General features: G+C 35.2%; 3 long non-coding RNA genes across 3 annotated transcripts; 1 reads left to right on the top strand and 2 right to left on the bottom strand.

Moving 5' to 3' along the window:
• Positions 1-554: 554 nt before the first annotated feature.
• On the bottom strand, positions 555-7,488 carry LOC138132640 (uncharacterized). Its single transcript, XR_011160143.1, has 2 exons — positions 4,869-7,488; positions 555-4,615 (listed from the first exon to the last, which is right to left on the bottom strand). It is a non-coding gene; the product is annotated as an uncharacterized lncRNA (long non-coding RNA).
• Positions 7,489-7,566: 78 nt separating this feature from the next.
• On the top strand, positions 7,567-10,179 carry LOC138132638 (uncharacterized). Its single transcript, XR_011160141.1, has 2 exons — positions 7,567-9,875; positions 9,935-10,179. It is a non-coding gene; the product is annotated as an uncharacterized lncRNA (long non-coding RNA).
• Positions 10,180-13,353: 3,174 nt separating this feature from the next.
• LOC138134124 (uncharacterized) lies at positions 13,354-15,325 on the bottom strand. Its single transcript, XR_011160644.1, has 4 exons — positions 15,053-15,325; positions 13,933-14,001; positions 13,661-13,739; positions 13,354-13,613 (listed from the first exon to the last, which is right to left on the bottom strand). It is a non-coding gene; the product is annotated as an uncharacterized lncRNA (long non-coding RNA).
• Positions 15,326-15,541: the final 216 nt, after the last annotated feature.

Below are 15,541 nucleotides of genomic sequence, written 5' to 3'. Positions count from 1 at the left end.
TCTATACATTTGTTCACCTGCCTTTGGCGAAATTATCCCCTTTTTGGTTATTTCAAAAGTAGCTGTCACTTTTGACGTCTGTTTCGACAAGTTGACCAGATAAATATTGAAAATAATTTTATTATTCATCGAATTATACGTTGCTTGGCAATTGAGGGAAGGTACTCAATTTTCTCCTAAAGGGAAAATTAGATCGAGCTCTATTGGTCAATTTAATTAATTCATAACTAAAAAGCTGTTGCACCCTGAATATTTTTCTAAACGTTTTTTACCTTCATTACCATCAAGGAATACACAGTTTCAATTTGATCCACGAGTTCTGGGACATCCTGTATAACCCATATCGGCCTAATACCGTTATATACTATTTCTCAATACTTCAAAGTAACATATCCAGTTGCAGTGTTATAAATAACCGAATTAAAAAAATTTCTTAATTGTACTGCCAACTTAAACAGTCCTTCTTGATCACCCGGTAGCAATGTTTAATCCAACGTCAAACGTATTTAGGTTATCTACTTGACATGTTGGACATTATACTTGGGCCGGCCAACAGCAGGAGCGCGTTCATAAATACTCTGGGTAGGTATAAAGGTTACCCGTGGGTCACCCAAACGCCGTTCACAAATTAAAATTGGGGGAATAATCACCCTACCCCAGATCGTTCACAAATGTTTAGAGTGACACACGGAGTGTACCCATGTTACCGATGTCTAGCGGTGCGGGAAAACTTACCCATACGTCACATTCGACATCTGTCAAATTTCTGGCGGCAGTGACATTGCCATCTCGAACTCAAGGGTGACCGATACTGGCGAAGTATTTCAGTTTTGCCACCTTTATAACGCAGCCACTAATACACAGTAGAGTATATAGATAAGTATGGAAACCAAACTGAATTTTTACCTGAAATAATAAGCCCTGAGGCCCTGACCGTTTCCACGCCCTTACCGAAAGGTTATGGGAGCTTTAATCTGGTTTATCAGACAAACAATAAATACATTTCTTATTTTGTCTAAAAATGTAAGACATAATTTTCTTCTGGAAAATTTAATATTATAATAGATTAAAATGGTCCAATAATATGAAGTCCCAAAATTCACGCCCATAAATAAATGTCTTTTTCGCATTAGACACATTAGACGTCCTATGCGAAAAAGACATGTTTTTGCAACGAATTACATACAAGATTTTTTCTAATTCCGTAAAGTATTAGGCAAAAAACAAGAAAAAAGAAATACAGATTTTAATTTTTTTTATTCACTAATTTATTAGTCCTATCATTCTATCACTCTCTATCTACTCCAATTCATTTATTACAAAAGTGTTATTTATTGTTACAATTTTGTAGCGATTTTCTTGCCAAATGAGTGATTTTGATCTGCGGTATAGTTGCTATACAGGGTCTCTCAGATCTGGCGGACCAAAATAATACCGTGAAATCATCATCTTCGGGGAATAATTGGAAAAATATTTAAAAAAATCCATCCTCATTGGATTTTAAAATAAGAACGTTTTTAATTGACCAATCACGTGTAGATATAAAATTACCTTAAAAAATTATATTAGTAACTATCGAAACAAATTTGATTGTTGCAAAGACATAAATTATTTCTGACAATTACAAAAGTCATTAAAAACGCTTAATGTTTACTTCTTCAGAATATTTTGATATGCTTGTCTTATATGGACAGTATGATGAGAGTGCCACAGTTGCTGCTCAGGAGTCCGCAGTTTGTTTCCCCAATATGGAACATCCTAGCAGAAATACTACAACCTGAAAAATGCTATAACCTAAAAACGTCCGTCATTGCACAAACAATGCAGATACCCAACAATGCATATGCATCATTTGAAATGCATCCATAGTTACAAATAAAGCAGGAAAACTAATTTATAGGTAACTTTACATCTACAACAAGATTGGTCAGTTTAAATTGCTTCTTTCCTAATCACTATTTAAGATAGATTTTTTTGAACATTTTCCTATTATTCCCAGAAGATGATGAATTCACCGTATTATTTTGGTCCGCCAGTTCTGATAGACCCTGTATATCCAGTTTATTACCTGCGAAGTCGCGGCCAGTTTATGAATTGTGTTATCAACGATTTGAGCAATGGCTTGCGTTTTTTAAAAGTTTCTTTTACATGACGAACTGATGAGACCAATTCAGTACTTTGATTGTTTTAGTAAAAGAAAATAAAGCTTTTCTTGTAATTTTATACTTCTCACTCTTTTTGGCACTAATGCGAAAAAGTGACAGTTAAACGCATTAGTGTGAAAAAGAACGTTATTGTGACATTCAAATGACTACCAAAAAACCACCTATTTTGCAATGGAACTACTGGTCTCACGAAGGAGTAGATAATTACCAATTGGCGATTTCTTTTTGTGATCTATATACCTACCTGCATACTCCACAACGCACAAAACTTTTCATACGATCATACATAATTTATAAATCAATATTTCTGTACTTAATTTGTTATACCGGGTGTATTATGAAAAACCTTTGGTGCTATAACTTCCTTATTTTTTATCCGATTTTAATAAATGATACATCAAACAAAATTCGTTTTAGAAACACTATAGCTCGACATGCTATAATTTTTTTTGACATTATATTTTTTGACAGACCGCAGCTAACTTTGTTTTTTTAAGTTGCACTGTATATTTTTTTATCTTTATTCTGATAGATGTTTATCTTCTGAAACACAAACAAAAAAAATCAAAAATTTGTTTCTAATTAAAAAAAATTGAATTTCCAAAAATCAAGTAACCATAACTTTAGTATAGCAAATGTTTGAAATTACCTCCATTCTCTCTAAGGTACATTCGACAGCTTCCACTGACGCCTATTGCGGCGTTTAATAAAAATTCTGGTGGTATTTGTTCACATACTGCTACGATTCTTATTACTAAATCATTTCTGTTATCGGCGGAGTCAAATAGACATTGTCTAGAATGCACTTTTATTACTGTTTAATGTGACTGCAATTTATTCATTATTTTTATACGTAGGTACATATTTTCAAAAAAACCTAATATTTAATTCCAAAAATTAGTTTTCATAAAAAAAAAGCAAAAATTAATTCGCTCTGTACGGTCATAGTTTATATTAGAATTTCTGAAGAAATTCGAATAATACCGGGACAGGGTATTATCTGTAAAGTCATAAAATTTCCTGGTTGAAAACTGATCGGCGGCCCAAACTAACCCCCGGATTTGTCCCGTTCCTAAACAGGTAGGTAGTTTTGAAATCGGAGAAAAGATGTGCCTCTACTGCCTCTGGTGACAAAAGCGATGAACTAAAACCGTTTTTATTCGCAAATTTATAAATGAATAACTTCCACAACCTCTGTTTTTTTAAATTATTATTTAATGTAGTAGGTAAAGGTAAATATATTGTATAAAATTACAAAATATTCTAACGAAATGTTCGCCTGGAAGACGAAAAATTTAACTTTTACATTAAGCTCAATATAAAAAAAAAACAAATGTTTCATCCACAATTTCACAACGCAGCGGACTCAGAAAACTTATTTAGATTCATTCTACAAAATCTGGAAGCATAATATTGAAATTTAGGTAATAAAAAATCGAATTAAAGCCGCGCACTTTAGGTTTTTATCATATCATCAGACAATCTTTTTCTCTTATAAAAAAAGTATAACGCTGCGGTCTGGAGAATTAAAAAACCTTTAATTTGATGTATGATACTTGACGAATGATTGCGTATTAACTGAGTTCTTTGCAATTAATGAAATACAGTCTAGTCAACGCTGGTATCGGTCACCCTTAAGCCAGACAGCGTGTGACGTCACGAGGAAGGCCAAACGTCAAAATTTGACATTTGTTTACATTTTCAGAAAGTATCAAATACGGTGTTTTAATCATTCTTATGGAAAATTGTGAGATAAGCAAAAGCTTGGTGGCAAGTGTACATAATAGTTTCAGTTGACACCAGGGTATTTACTGTTCATCGAACGTCGCAAGAGACGTTGAAACCTGGGAAGCATTTTTATACCCTATCAACATTTTCGTGATTACAAGTCGTTGTAAGGGCAATTTAGTTGAAACTATATTTGCTACACATATAATTAAGATGTATGAAGCATTTGTTGTGATTTGGTATTATTTAAATGATTCACAAAGTAAAAATTACGCAAAAACAATAAATACACAAACTTAACCTCACTTGTAAATGACAATTTTCGCGTCATTAATGGCATTTTACTCCACGAGGCAGGAATTGTAAAGCCTAAACACATCGTTCTACTAAAAAAAAGAATGCTAACCAAAAATTTTACTAAAAAAAAAAACTAATGTCACTGTCACAATCTCAAACATGTATTTCCTCCGAAAACCTTTTTTCGCTACAAGGGAATAACAGTTCAGTTTGTATAAACTGTAACAAGAAGCTAAAGAATCACAAAGGTTTGAAAATTCATAACAGCAAGTGCCATCCTCAAGTTGAGTCCTCGCCGTCTGCTAATCCAGTAGCACCTTCAACTTCAAGCGGTCTTCCTGGATTTAACAGACTTCTTGGTAGATACTTCAGACCAATTTATAGATATGCTGCAGATGATAGTGATGAAGATAGTTATGAAGATCCTAAAAATACGGATACAGATGTAAAATCTGGTCAAATCATCAAAAAATCACAAATATCTTCTTCAATTCAAGACTTTGATGGTAAAATAGCTTGCCCATTTTCACCTAAACACCTCTTTAAAGATCAGAAACGACTCAAGACACATATTGAAAAATTCCATCAAGAGCAAATAAATGACGTTAGTAATAATGGATTCGCACCAACAAATTCTATTAGTGAAAAATTAATGGCGTATAAACAAAAAATTCATACTATAAGAAGAATTCCGAAGGGAGCAAGATATTCCTCAGCTGATAAACTGTCTTCTGTCATCAATTATTGCGTCAAAACCAACTCAGCTGTTGCATGGGAAAATTTGCTTCTTTTTTCTTACAAAGCATTTAATATCAACGAATCTAATACCAAAAACTTAACATCTAAAATCAAGCTTAACATTTCAAATTTTAATAACCCACCTTCAACAAATTCAAAATCAAGAAAAAATATTTCTAAATCATTATCAACTAGGATCGAAGCAAAAGTCAACGATTTTGACATCAAAGGAGCAATCAAACTATTAAGCTCTGAAGATTCATTGGCCTCATTTGATGATACTGTATTTCAAGCTTTGAAAAAGAAGAATCTTTCGTATCCTGATCCTCCTGAAAATAATAATCATAATCTGTCTTTAAACGAGTCAGAAGTTTTAAAAGGCATCAATTCGTTTCAAAACGGCTCAGCACCTGGAATCGACGGAATGCGACCACAGTTCTTAAAGGACATGATTTCCTTCTCCGCTGGAGAAGCTGGTAAAAGAGCTTTGACTTCATTAACTAGCCTTTGCAATTTTATCCTCGCTGCTAAGATTCCTGAAGAAATTCAGCCAATCTTTTATGGTGCATCTCTTTGTGCATTATCAAAGAAAGATGGAGGTATCAGACCTATAGCTATTGGTTGTGCTTTGAGAAGACTAGTTGCTCGCATAGTTTGTGTTAACCAGAGCAATCAAATTCAATCATACTTAGCTCCTCACCAACTTGATGTTGCTACAAAAAGAGGCTGCGAAGCAGCAATACATTCAGTTCGTACATTTATCAACATTCCTGAAAATAGAGATAACATTTTACTTAAAATCGATTTTGAAAATGCATTTAATTCTATCGAGAGAGATAGTATGCTTATCCCAATTAAAAATAATTTTCCTCTTATATATCCGTTTCTATACCAAAGTTATCGGTTCCCTTCTTGGCTTTTTTTGGTAATAAAACAATATCATCAGAGGTTGGTGTTCAGCAAGGTGATCCTTGTGGTCCAATGTCTTTTAGTATTACAGTTCAACCTTTGGTCAATAATTTACTTTCGAAACTAAACATTTGGTATCTAGATGATGCCACTCTTTCAGATTCGCCCGAAACTGTATTAAACGATTTTCATACTATCATTAAAATGGCTGCTGAAATTGGTCTTAAGGTGAATACAAGCAAATGTGAAATTTTCTTTTGTTCTCAACGTATCGACTCAAGTATTGTTAGTAAATTCGAAAAAATATGTCCAGGTATTCGTATAACTTCAAAAGATGACCTTCAATTATTAGGAGCTCCAATTTTTGAAGAAGCTCATGTCCATCATTTCAAAATCAAACAACATAAATTGAATCTTCTTATTTCTCGACTCGAACAAATTAATCCACATGTGGCTTATTTTCTTTTAAAAAATTGCCTTTTCATTCCAAAAATGTCATATTTTCTGCGTACTTGTGCTCTTTGGAAATTCTCTTCTTTACTAGAAGATATGGACTCTTTACTCAAAGAAAGTCTTGAATCTATTTTAAACATTTGTCTAAATACCAAACAATGGTTACAAGCAACTCTCCCTATTTCTTTTGGTGGATTGGGTATTCGTAGAATTTCTGATATTTGTCTTCCGGCTTTCCTTAGTTCTTCTCATGGTGTTCAAGATCTTATGTCTTCTTTACTCCCCTTTATGGATATTAAGATTCAAGTACACTATTATGAGGAAGCTTTGAATAAGTGGCTATCAGTAAATAACGAAACTCCATCTAGTTTAAAAACTCAGAAATCCTGGGATTTGATAAATATAAAAAGAATCATTGAGAGTGAACTTCAATTTGACTCAGATTTTGACAAAGCACGTTTTAAAGCGATCCAACAACGTGAATCAGGTGCTTGGTTACATGCATTTCCATCTAAGAACATCGGTACTTGTTTAGACAAGCAAGATTTTCAAACTTCTGTTGGCCTTAGACTGGGTTGCCGTCTTTTTGAAAACCATATTTGTAGTCGTTGTTCTATGCCAAACGAAACTGGTTTTCACGGTCTTAGCTGCGTTAAAAGCTTGGGAAGAATTCCAAGACACAATGAACTTAATTCTATTATTCAACGAGCCTTATCATCCGCTCATTTTCATTGCACACTTGAACCCAATGGTTTATCTCGTGATGATGGCAAGAGACCAGACGGAGCAACCCTTATTCCGTGGTCAAAGGGTCAACGTCTTATATGGGACGTTACTTGTGTTGATACCCTAGCGTCATCATACTTAAACCCTACATCAATGTGTTCGGGAGCCGCAGCAGAAATTGCATGTGTTAAAAAACACAATAAATATAAATCTTTAAAATCTGCTAACTTCATCTTCAAAGCTCTTGCTTTCGAAACTTTAGGTCCTTGGTGCAAAGAAGCAAGTTCCTTTATTGATAACGTCGGTTCAAAATTAATAGCTGAAAGCGGTGATTTGAAGGCGAAATATTTCCTTCGCCAACGTATTTCTTTGGCTATCCAACGAGGAAACGCAGCCAGCATTCGTGGTGCCCTACCCGAGACTACCCCACTGGAAGAGATTTATTTTTTACAGTTATATTTATGTATGTATATATTTATTAAAATCAAATCATGTAGAATTTCATAATATATTTTATCTATAAAAAAAAAAAAAAAAAACAACTGTTTTTATTAAATTCTGGACGTTTAATGCGTTTTTCGATGAAGCCTTTACTGTGACGTCACGATCAAAAACAATTGCTGCCTTAAGGCTTTGTGTTCTAGATGGCAATGGCAGTGAAGTCTGAAGTGGCGGCTGCATGAAACGTTACTTGCGTGTAAATTTATTTAAAAGTGGTCATTTGCGCAGAAAAGCAGAAAAGTGATTAATTTAAATTTTGTTTGAATGATTTTTCAATATTTTTCTGTTTAGATGGAAATGGAAATTGATATTAGTGTGTGTACTCACGAGCTGGTGAGAAACGAACGCGGGGAAATCGTCACAAACAATAATCAGGTTTTGATTCGTGAAAAGAATTGTAACAAAATTATTTTCCATGCAACTGCTTTGTTAACATATTTAATTTTATAGCTGAAAAGTACATGTATATAGAAATTGCGGAGATTTTTGGTTTTCATGTTATGGAAGAAATTGAGCGCGATAAAACTTATAATGGCGGGAGTCTGACAACTTCGGCCGCCCTGGTCCAAGGGCCCCAAGTCCAAGAAACATCGAATAAATGGACGAATCCCGCAACGTCGTTGTTGATTGACTTGTGTTGCGAAAAATACAAAACACTATTTCAGTCAACAACGATGAAAAATGAGAAAGTATTCGATTTAATTTCAAAAGAATTAGCGGAAATGGGGCATAAATATACGGCAACACAATGCCGTGATAAATTGAAATATTTGAAAATGCGGTATATGAGGACCAAGGACAATATGAAAAGAAGCGGTGCTGCCCCAATTATGTTCGATTATTTCGAACAAATGGATAAATACTTGGGTGAGAAGCCCAATGTAGAACCGGTAGCAATAGCTTCTTCCAGTCGCGATCCGGTTGAAATTAACAGTAAATATTGTATTCTCAATTTGGTTGTAGGTCGTAAAATTTTATTGCATATTATGAGCGATTAACGGGCACAATGGTTGGGTTTGAAAAGGTTGGGAAGCGGCGCGTGCCGTTTGCCGTACAATGCAAATATATAAAATACAACCCTACTTAAAATATTACCTGCTAGTGGTAAACTAGGATTTATAAGCCCTGCAAGATCTTTAACTTAAAGTACCATAAAATTTTACGACCTACAACCAAATTGAAAATAGAATACTTACTTTAACATAGTTCATATAAAGGATGGCTGATGATACTGATTATTGGTCATAATACAAAATATTTATATTCAAATGTAAAAAAATATTAATCTTGAGGTAGCGTTATAATGTTGCTCAATAGGTTTCCATGTGAAAAGCTTTCAATTTTAGCATTAATTTTGTTTTTCATATAGGTATTTGACGACTCTGCCTGAAATACTTATGATTAGGAATAATTATACTGAACGTGTTTCATTTTAGATATAGAGCTAACAGATTCAGAAGATGAACTTCCAACTCCCGCCAAAAGATTGAAGAAAAAAGAATCTAAAGAGGAGACAACAAAAAGGCGTCATCGGGAACGCCTTGACGTACAAAAAGCAGCAATTTCAAGTTTTGAAAAAATGATGCAGAAGTTGATTGATAAGTTATAATTTTTTTTTGTTATAGTAATTTACGTTATAAGTCCGGTAGGTTACTTGTAACAGTACGAGTTAGACATTATGGACGAGGCGACGTTAGGAGCCGAGTCTAGAATGTCTAAACGAGTACCTGTTACAAGTACTACCGGATGTATATCGTAATGTATTTTATTTCATACTGGAAGTCTCTTGTGCATCATCATTTTATTTCAAAAATTAAAAAATCACATTATATGGTGAAAATAGCATCACCTTTTTTCCTGTGGCAACGGCCGTTGCTATTGTTTTTCTAGATCGAATATTTTTTGACTTTTTCACTTTTCAATGTCAGATTTGATGTATAAAAGGAAAACAGTCCGGTAGGTGTTGCTAAGTGACACTTTCCGGCTCTGATACTGTTATAACTCACCTACCGGACTCAAATTGATGATGTAATCGAGCATCTACCGGACAGTATGAAATAAAATATATTATGTAGGTAGGTACTGTTACGAGGTCTAATGTACCACCACATTAGGACCATCGTACGACGGTTGGTGAGGGCAAATGACGGGTCAGCGTGGGGGAGAGAGAGATTTGGTCACTTGAATATGTCGGCGAAAAGAACATCAACGGTAGACCCGCCGCGAATTAGTGTCCCAGGCTATTAGTGACAAAACCCGGGGAAAAAGGTTTGCGTCATCGCCGTCGTGCGGATCAACCCTGGGACACTCGTAATATATCGCCGTTGAGCGGATCAAGGGGGGTCACCCGACCGAAGAGTAAGTTGAAACTCCTTATCTCTCCGAAAGTAACAACCACGCCATTTTGTGGCGAGCAGGCTTCACCGTCAACAGTATCACCACCGGGGACGAGAGACGCCGTTTCCTCCCCAGGTCCACCTGGACCCATCACGCAGCAGCAATCAAGGTCACCCGCCCACACCATCCAGCCCCGACATCAACCCTAGCCGGAGACTGCTCCGGGCGAGCACGGAGCTGTCCACCTGCGACCCAGCACCGGAAACCCAGAGATCCACAGTGTGAATCAGATCAACATTAGCCGAACAATATACCATTAAATCCAGCACAAGTGTAAAACTATTCCCCCCCCCCTGCGGAGTTACACAGCGTTACGTACAACCCTGGGCTTCTCAATAAGAAGGGTTGTAACAGTACTTAAATATATTTTTTCTATAATTGATTCAAAAAATTGAAATTCACGCATAGTTATCTGTGCCTGAAGTGGGTCATTTTCTGACGTGTATTTTTTTTTGCATTATTAGTAAGATCGAAACCATAGAAACCAGACAAAACAGTGTGTGAAATGCAATTTCACGCATACACTGATAATAAAACGTTAATTGAACTAACTAACTCAGAACACATACGATTTAAGTGTGGCCTATACAATACATACAACGCATACAACATTACAAACACGCCATACCATACGCCATACGGCCATATCGCCATGTGAAGATGGTCGAGTTCTGTGATAGTCGAGGTCGAGGGACTATAAACGTTGATTTGTCTACAATAGAAAACATTTTGTGATTGTAAACAGCAGGTAAACCTGGCTGGTTGTTCCGTTCAGAGTGGGACTGAGGCAAATTTGTCGAAATATGAAATCTAATTTATAAATTTTCGTTTTTAGAGATTATGTTGAAAAATAAGCTATGAAGATCTAGTCACAAGGTGGTGCTCTAATCCTATTAAGGAGACCAGTGAATTAACCAGGGTATCATATACTTCGGTTCAGAAAATAATAAAACTAAACATTCTTCCTGCCATTAAAAAAAAAAACAAGTTAGCCTTGCATCTTTAAAATAAATGACGTTAAAAAATTGAAAAAACTATCAAATGATAAAATTTAAACACTTCTAGCTGTGTGCCAAATTTCAATGAGGTCTGCTGAACCGTTCTGAAAATATTTTGCTGAATCCATACTTTTTAGCGACCTGTATAATCTAGCTGTAATGACACGCAACCTCGGAACTATCGAATTGAACTGAGACGATTATAAAAAAAATCACTTAAAAACATAACGCACTGAAACATACAAAACTCTCCATCCCGCCAGTAGTTATCCTATGCCTATGATGTTGTTTACAGAATTACAGCTGTGACTCTAAATGAAGTTTCAGTACAGGTAATTGTTATAAACTGTTGTTGGAATTATTTATTCTTCGAGTATTAATGATATAGCAAATGTTATAAAGTGTAGACACTCGTCTCTGTGTCTGTAAAAAAGCGTGCAATCTATCACCAGTGGACAGAGTATAGCTGTTCGTTGCGTGCTCGGTTCGTCGGCTCTTGGTGGCACCAATTTTGCGACGAGCATTACATTACATGTTAATTACATGCTCGGTTCGCCTAGTCTGTACGGGCCCTTAGGATTCGGGGTGTTTACCTACTTTTCGATTCACATCAAAATTTCATGTTAACTGTCGCACAACTCATCGTTGTCGGACGCCTCCAAAAGTCTTTTCACAATATCACAATGTCAATAACACGATCTCGCAGATCTAGAACATAAATTCGTTGTTCAACCGAAAGCACGTGCACCAAACAATAGAGCATAGGTAGGATAGATAGAAGAAGAGAATAGATTGGCCACTCTCTCAGATTCAACGGATAACAAGTTTCAGCGCCATCTATAGTGGCCGCAAAAAAGTTTTACCAAGAGTCGGTAAAAAGTTGATTGGAGGCCTGTAATCGTGCTACGGCCACAGACAATTAAACTATAGTAAGACTGTCAAGTGGAATTACATTTTCGGAGACGCGCTCAAGTGGCGCTGCCCTAGCGTTAGGCCAAACTAATGTATAACAAGTTGCATATCTGACTAGTTTCTGTATACCTAGTTGCCTATTTTTTTTTCAATTTGATTTAAATTGATACTTATTTAAAAAAAATAAAAACGACTAATTAAGAATTAAACATTTTAATACAAATTCTAACATATACAACAAATTAGTAGTTCATTAAACGAGTTTGTGTGTAAATTGGGATTTTTTGGGCATGAGTGGGCTAGTTTAAAAGGCGAGTGAAACTGAATTGAGGGGTAGCATTAGTTCAATAATTTGATTTTGCGTTAACTTTTAAAATTTCTGGAGATAATTTAAGAATCGTGCAAAAGATTTTTTAATTTTGAAATTGTTTTTCGTTGATATCGGTCCATATAATAAATGTTTCTGCCTTTTGAAGTAAGACTACTAACTTTCTTGCATTCAAGTACTTGCCACACACTAGAAGATTTTGTTGGGTGTCTATTTTGGGCCTTGGGCATAACAGGAAGGATTAGATTCTCTACAGTGGGATTTTCAGTAATCGTAGAATTTTCAATTTGTTCAGCTGGTCTAACATTGTTTATTGAAGTTTGTTTCTCTTCACGAAGAAAAATCGACGGCAGGGCGTATTTATGGAGTTTTGTTTTTTGAGTAAAGAAATTGTTGCTAAAATGTTTCTCGCAAATAAAGGCATTATCTGTTTTGAAGGGTGGTGCAACATTTACCTAAAGCTTCTATCCATCGTTTCCTTTGTTCTTCTAATTTTTGAAATTTAAAATAGTTATTTTTTATCGCCGATTTTGTTGTTTACAAAGCATTTATGTTTAATTTTTCCCATATCCAAATAAATAAAATAAAAATTTCGATCTGAAAAACCATATTTCGTACCTTTTCAAAAAGAAAAAGATAACTTACCAAATAAAAAGATAACGAAAAATTATCTGAAGATACTGGTTTGGAGTAATTTATTTTGTAGAACAATTTATAAAATTCATTGACTAAACCTTGACAGAAATTAGAAAATTCAAAATTACTGATGACATTATTAATTAATATTCAAATCAACCTTCCTTTTTAAACGGAAATTCCCGATCGGATTAACGAGTAAATTCGGTAATTTAGTTTGGCCTAACGCTAGAGCAGCGCTAGTGTTGTCAGTGTCGCACATGTTTTATACGGGTTTTGAAAGTCTTAATTCTGTTGATGGTCTGTGACTCTATCCCAGGGGTAGGGCACTCTAATAGACGACCTTGAATCAAGTTTAATATTTTGCGGCCACTACAGATGGCGCTCAGATCAGAAAAAAATTAAAAAATTTGCTACTACCAACACAATTTAGTAATTCCTATGGTTGGTCATCCTGGATAAATCCCCAATCGCATTCACTTTCCTAGTAATTCCCAGAAAAGTGTTGCGACGCATGACGCAACTTAGTGGAAAGTGGAAAAATAAATGTAGATTTTGTGTTTTTGTGTTCAATTTTTAAGTACTTTTGGACAATTTGTAAAAAAAATGAAGCCGTGTTGTGTACCCGGATGTGAAAATATTCCAAATCGCAGGTAGGCTGTAAAAATTAAATTTTTAAACTTTGATAATAATCAATCACTGTTTACGAAAAATCAAAATTTATATTTAATTATTTATATTATGTTTGTTTCTCAGGCGTTAAGGAATCTTCCAAGACAGAAGACTGCTTCAGTCACCTTCAGGAAGAATATAAATATGTTACTCCTGAAAAAATAAAAGTTAGGTCTGTTTTTATGTTATAGTTCAAATACCTAATTGATACTTATTTTAATTTAGATGCGCTTCGAGCTTTACCTCCTACCATCATTGGGCATTCTCCTGAATCCTGGTCTGTGGAAGAGCCAGAAAAGACATATCCAGTGATCAAATTAATTTGCAATCGAGTTATCCATGAATACGAAATCGTATGTCGTTTCTTGAACAAAAAACACAGGTTAGATCTGGACATATCAATCTAAAAGACATACGGATTCAAATCCATGTATGACTCGATTACAAATTAATTTGATCGCTCTTTACTTACCACAGACCAAGATGGTGAGGACTTCTTTGTTTACCACTCCCACTCAAAGTAAGAGATGAATCCAATTATCTTTAAAAAAATATTGGAATTTGTGTAAGACTTGGTTTTTGCCCAAGGGCGTTACCCCTCAATATTTGATAATTAATCGATCAGACTCATCGATACACATGTGAGCCTACAACCCACTTCCATACGATACTGTGCTCCCTCAGTACAGGAGAGCCGGGGTTACCTCCCAACCGTTAATCAAGCACGTATGATCTGTTACATTTGGTTGTCACCACTGGCCGTCTCGACAAGACGCGCCCAGTCAACGGCCGAGCCGTGTCATGAGCCAAAGATGCCTCACCCGGACATCCGGTGCTCAGGAATTATACCATGGTATCTGCCAGAGGTTTTAGCGCATTGGTGGTACTGACATCATAGCCCAGGTTGCCCAAACCTGCTATCACCCAGTTACCGACACACCTGGTAACTGTATCACCGGCTAGCACAAGCCTAATTCACTGCACCACTCCCGGGTCACAGACTATTCACCTGCCGTCACTCTCGTACTCGTACCTTGGACAGCCCGTCGGTTCCAGCTGCCAAAGCTACACTGTCCCCGTCTCGCCTGTGGGACCGTAAAAATCACCCCTGAATCAAGGACCTTTCAGAACATAATTTATGAGCCACATGTTTGGGTGGAAGAGGTAGTTTTTCTGTTGCGTTTTTAAAATTCTCTTACATTTGTATTTATTTTATTTTTTTACGAGTATTGTTTTACTATTGGGGACACGGAAAACTGGGCAGATGTGTCATTCATTGTCAACATTTCTAAACCATACCTTAGCTACTCATAACCAAGCTTAAGTTAATTTGACAGTTTTTTTGAAAATATTAATCATAATGACGGTAAAGGTGCATTTACATTGACACTTTTTGAAATGACAATAACAGACTGCCCAGGATTCCATGTCCCTCATTGTACAATATTGTTTATAAGGAAGCCTTTAAAACACGACGCGTAGCGGAGTGCTTTTAACGTCGCAAGTGCCTTTAAAACGTGTATTATACGCTATTTTTTATTATACTTGCACTACAATCTGAAAAATATAACAAAAAAAGTAAATTGAAATACCTTTTCCGAAGTAATCTGTGTCATTAATTGTTGAGATAGAAATGGTCAATTGTTGTTGTTTCGGTCTCCTGTATATTTATTAAAAATTGTGTATAAATGTGTATAATAGGTATTTATTATTATTATTATTCAAAATGTAGGTGAATTTGAAAAAACGGGAAATGACATATTTCGTAATGTAATTTTGGTTTTAAATATTTGTCAATTAATTGTCTACTCGACAGTACCTATCAAATAATTTTTAAACACTTTATGTCATTGAATTATTTATTTATAAACTGACATACCGTCAAAAAATTGTAATCTATTTCTAAAAAGCTATTTTCAAACTGACAAACATGAAATGAAACGTGTCGGGTTATTTTTTACATTTCCCGTTTTTTTTTTTAATTGAAATACATACAATTAAAACCAGACATCACTTTTGTGTTACGTCAAAATCTAAATGTTTAATTAATGCTTTTTTGACACTGACATTTAAATGATGGC

This window comes from Tenebrio molitor, chromosome 6, assembly GCF_963966145.1.
Source record: "Tenebrio molitor chromosome 6, icTenMoli1.1, whole genome shotgun sequence".
In the NCBI taxonomy this organism is placed as follows: domain Eukaryota; kingdom Metazoa; phylum Arthropoda; class Insecta; order Coleoptera; family Tenebrionidae; genus Tenebrio; species Tenebrio molitor.
This window is presented reverse-complemented; position numbering and strand designations above follow the sequence as displayed.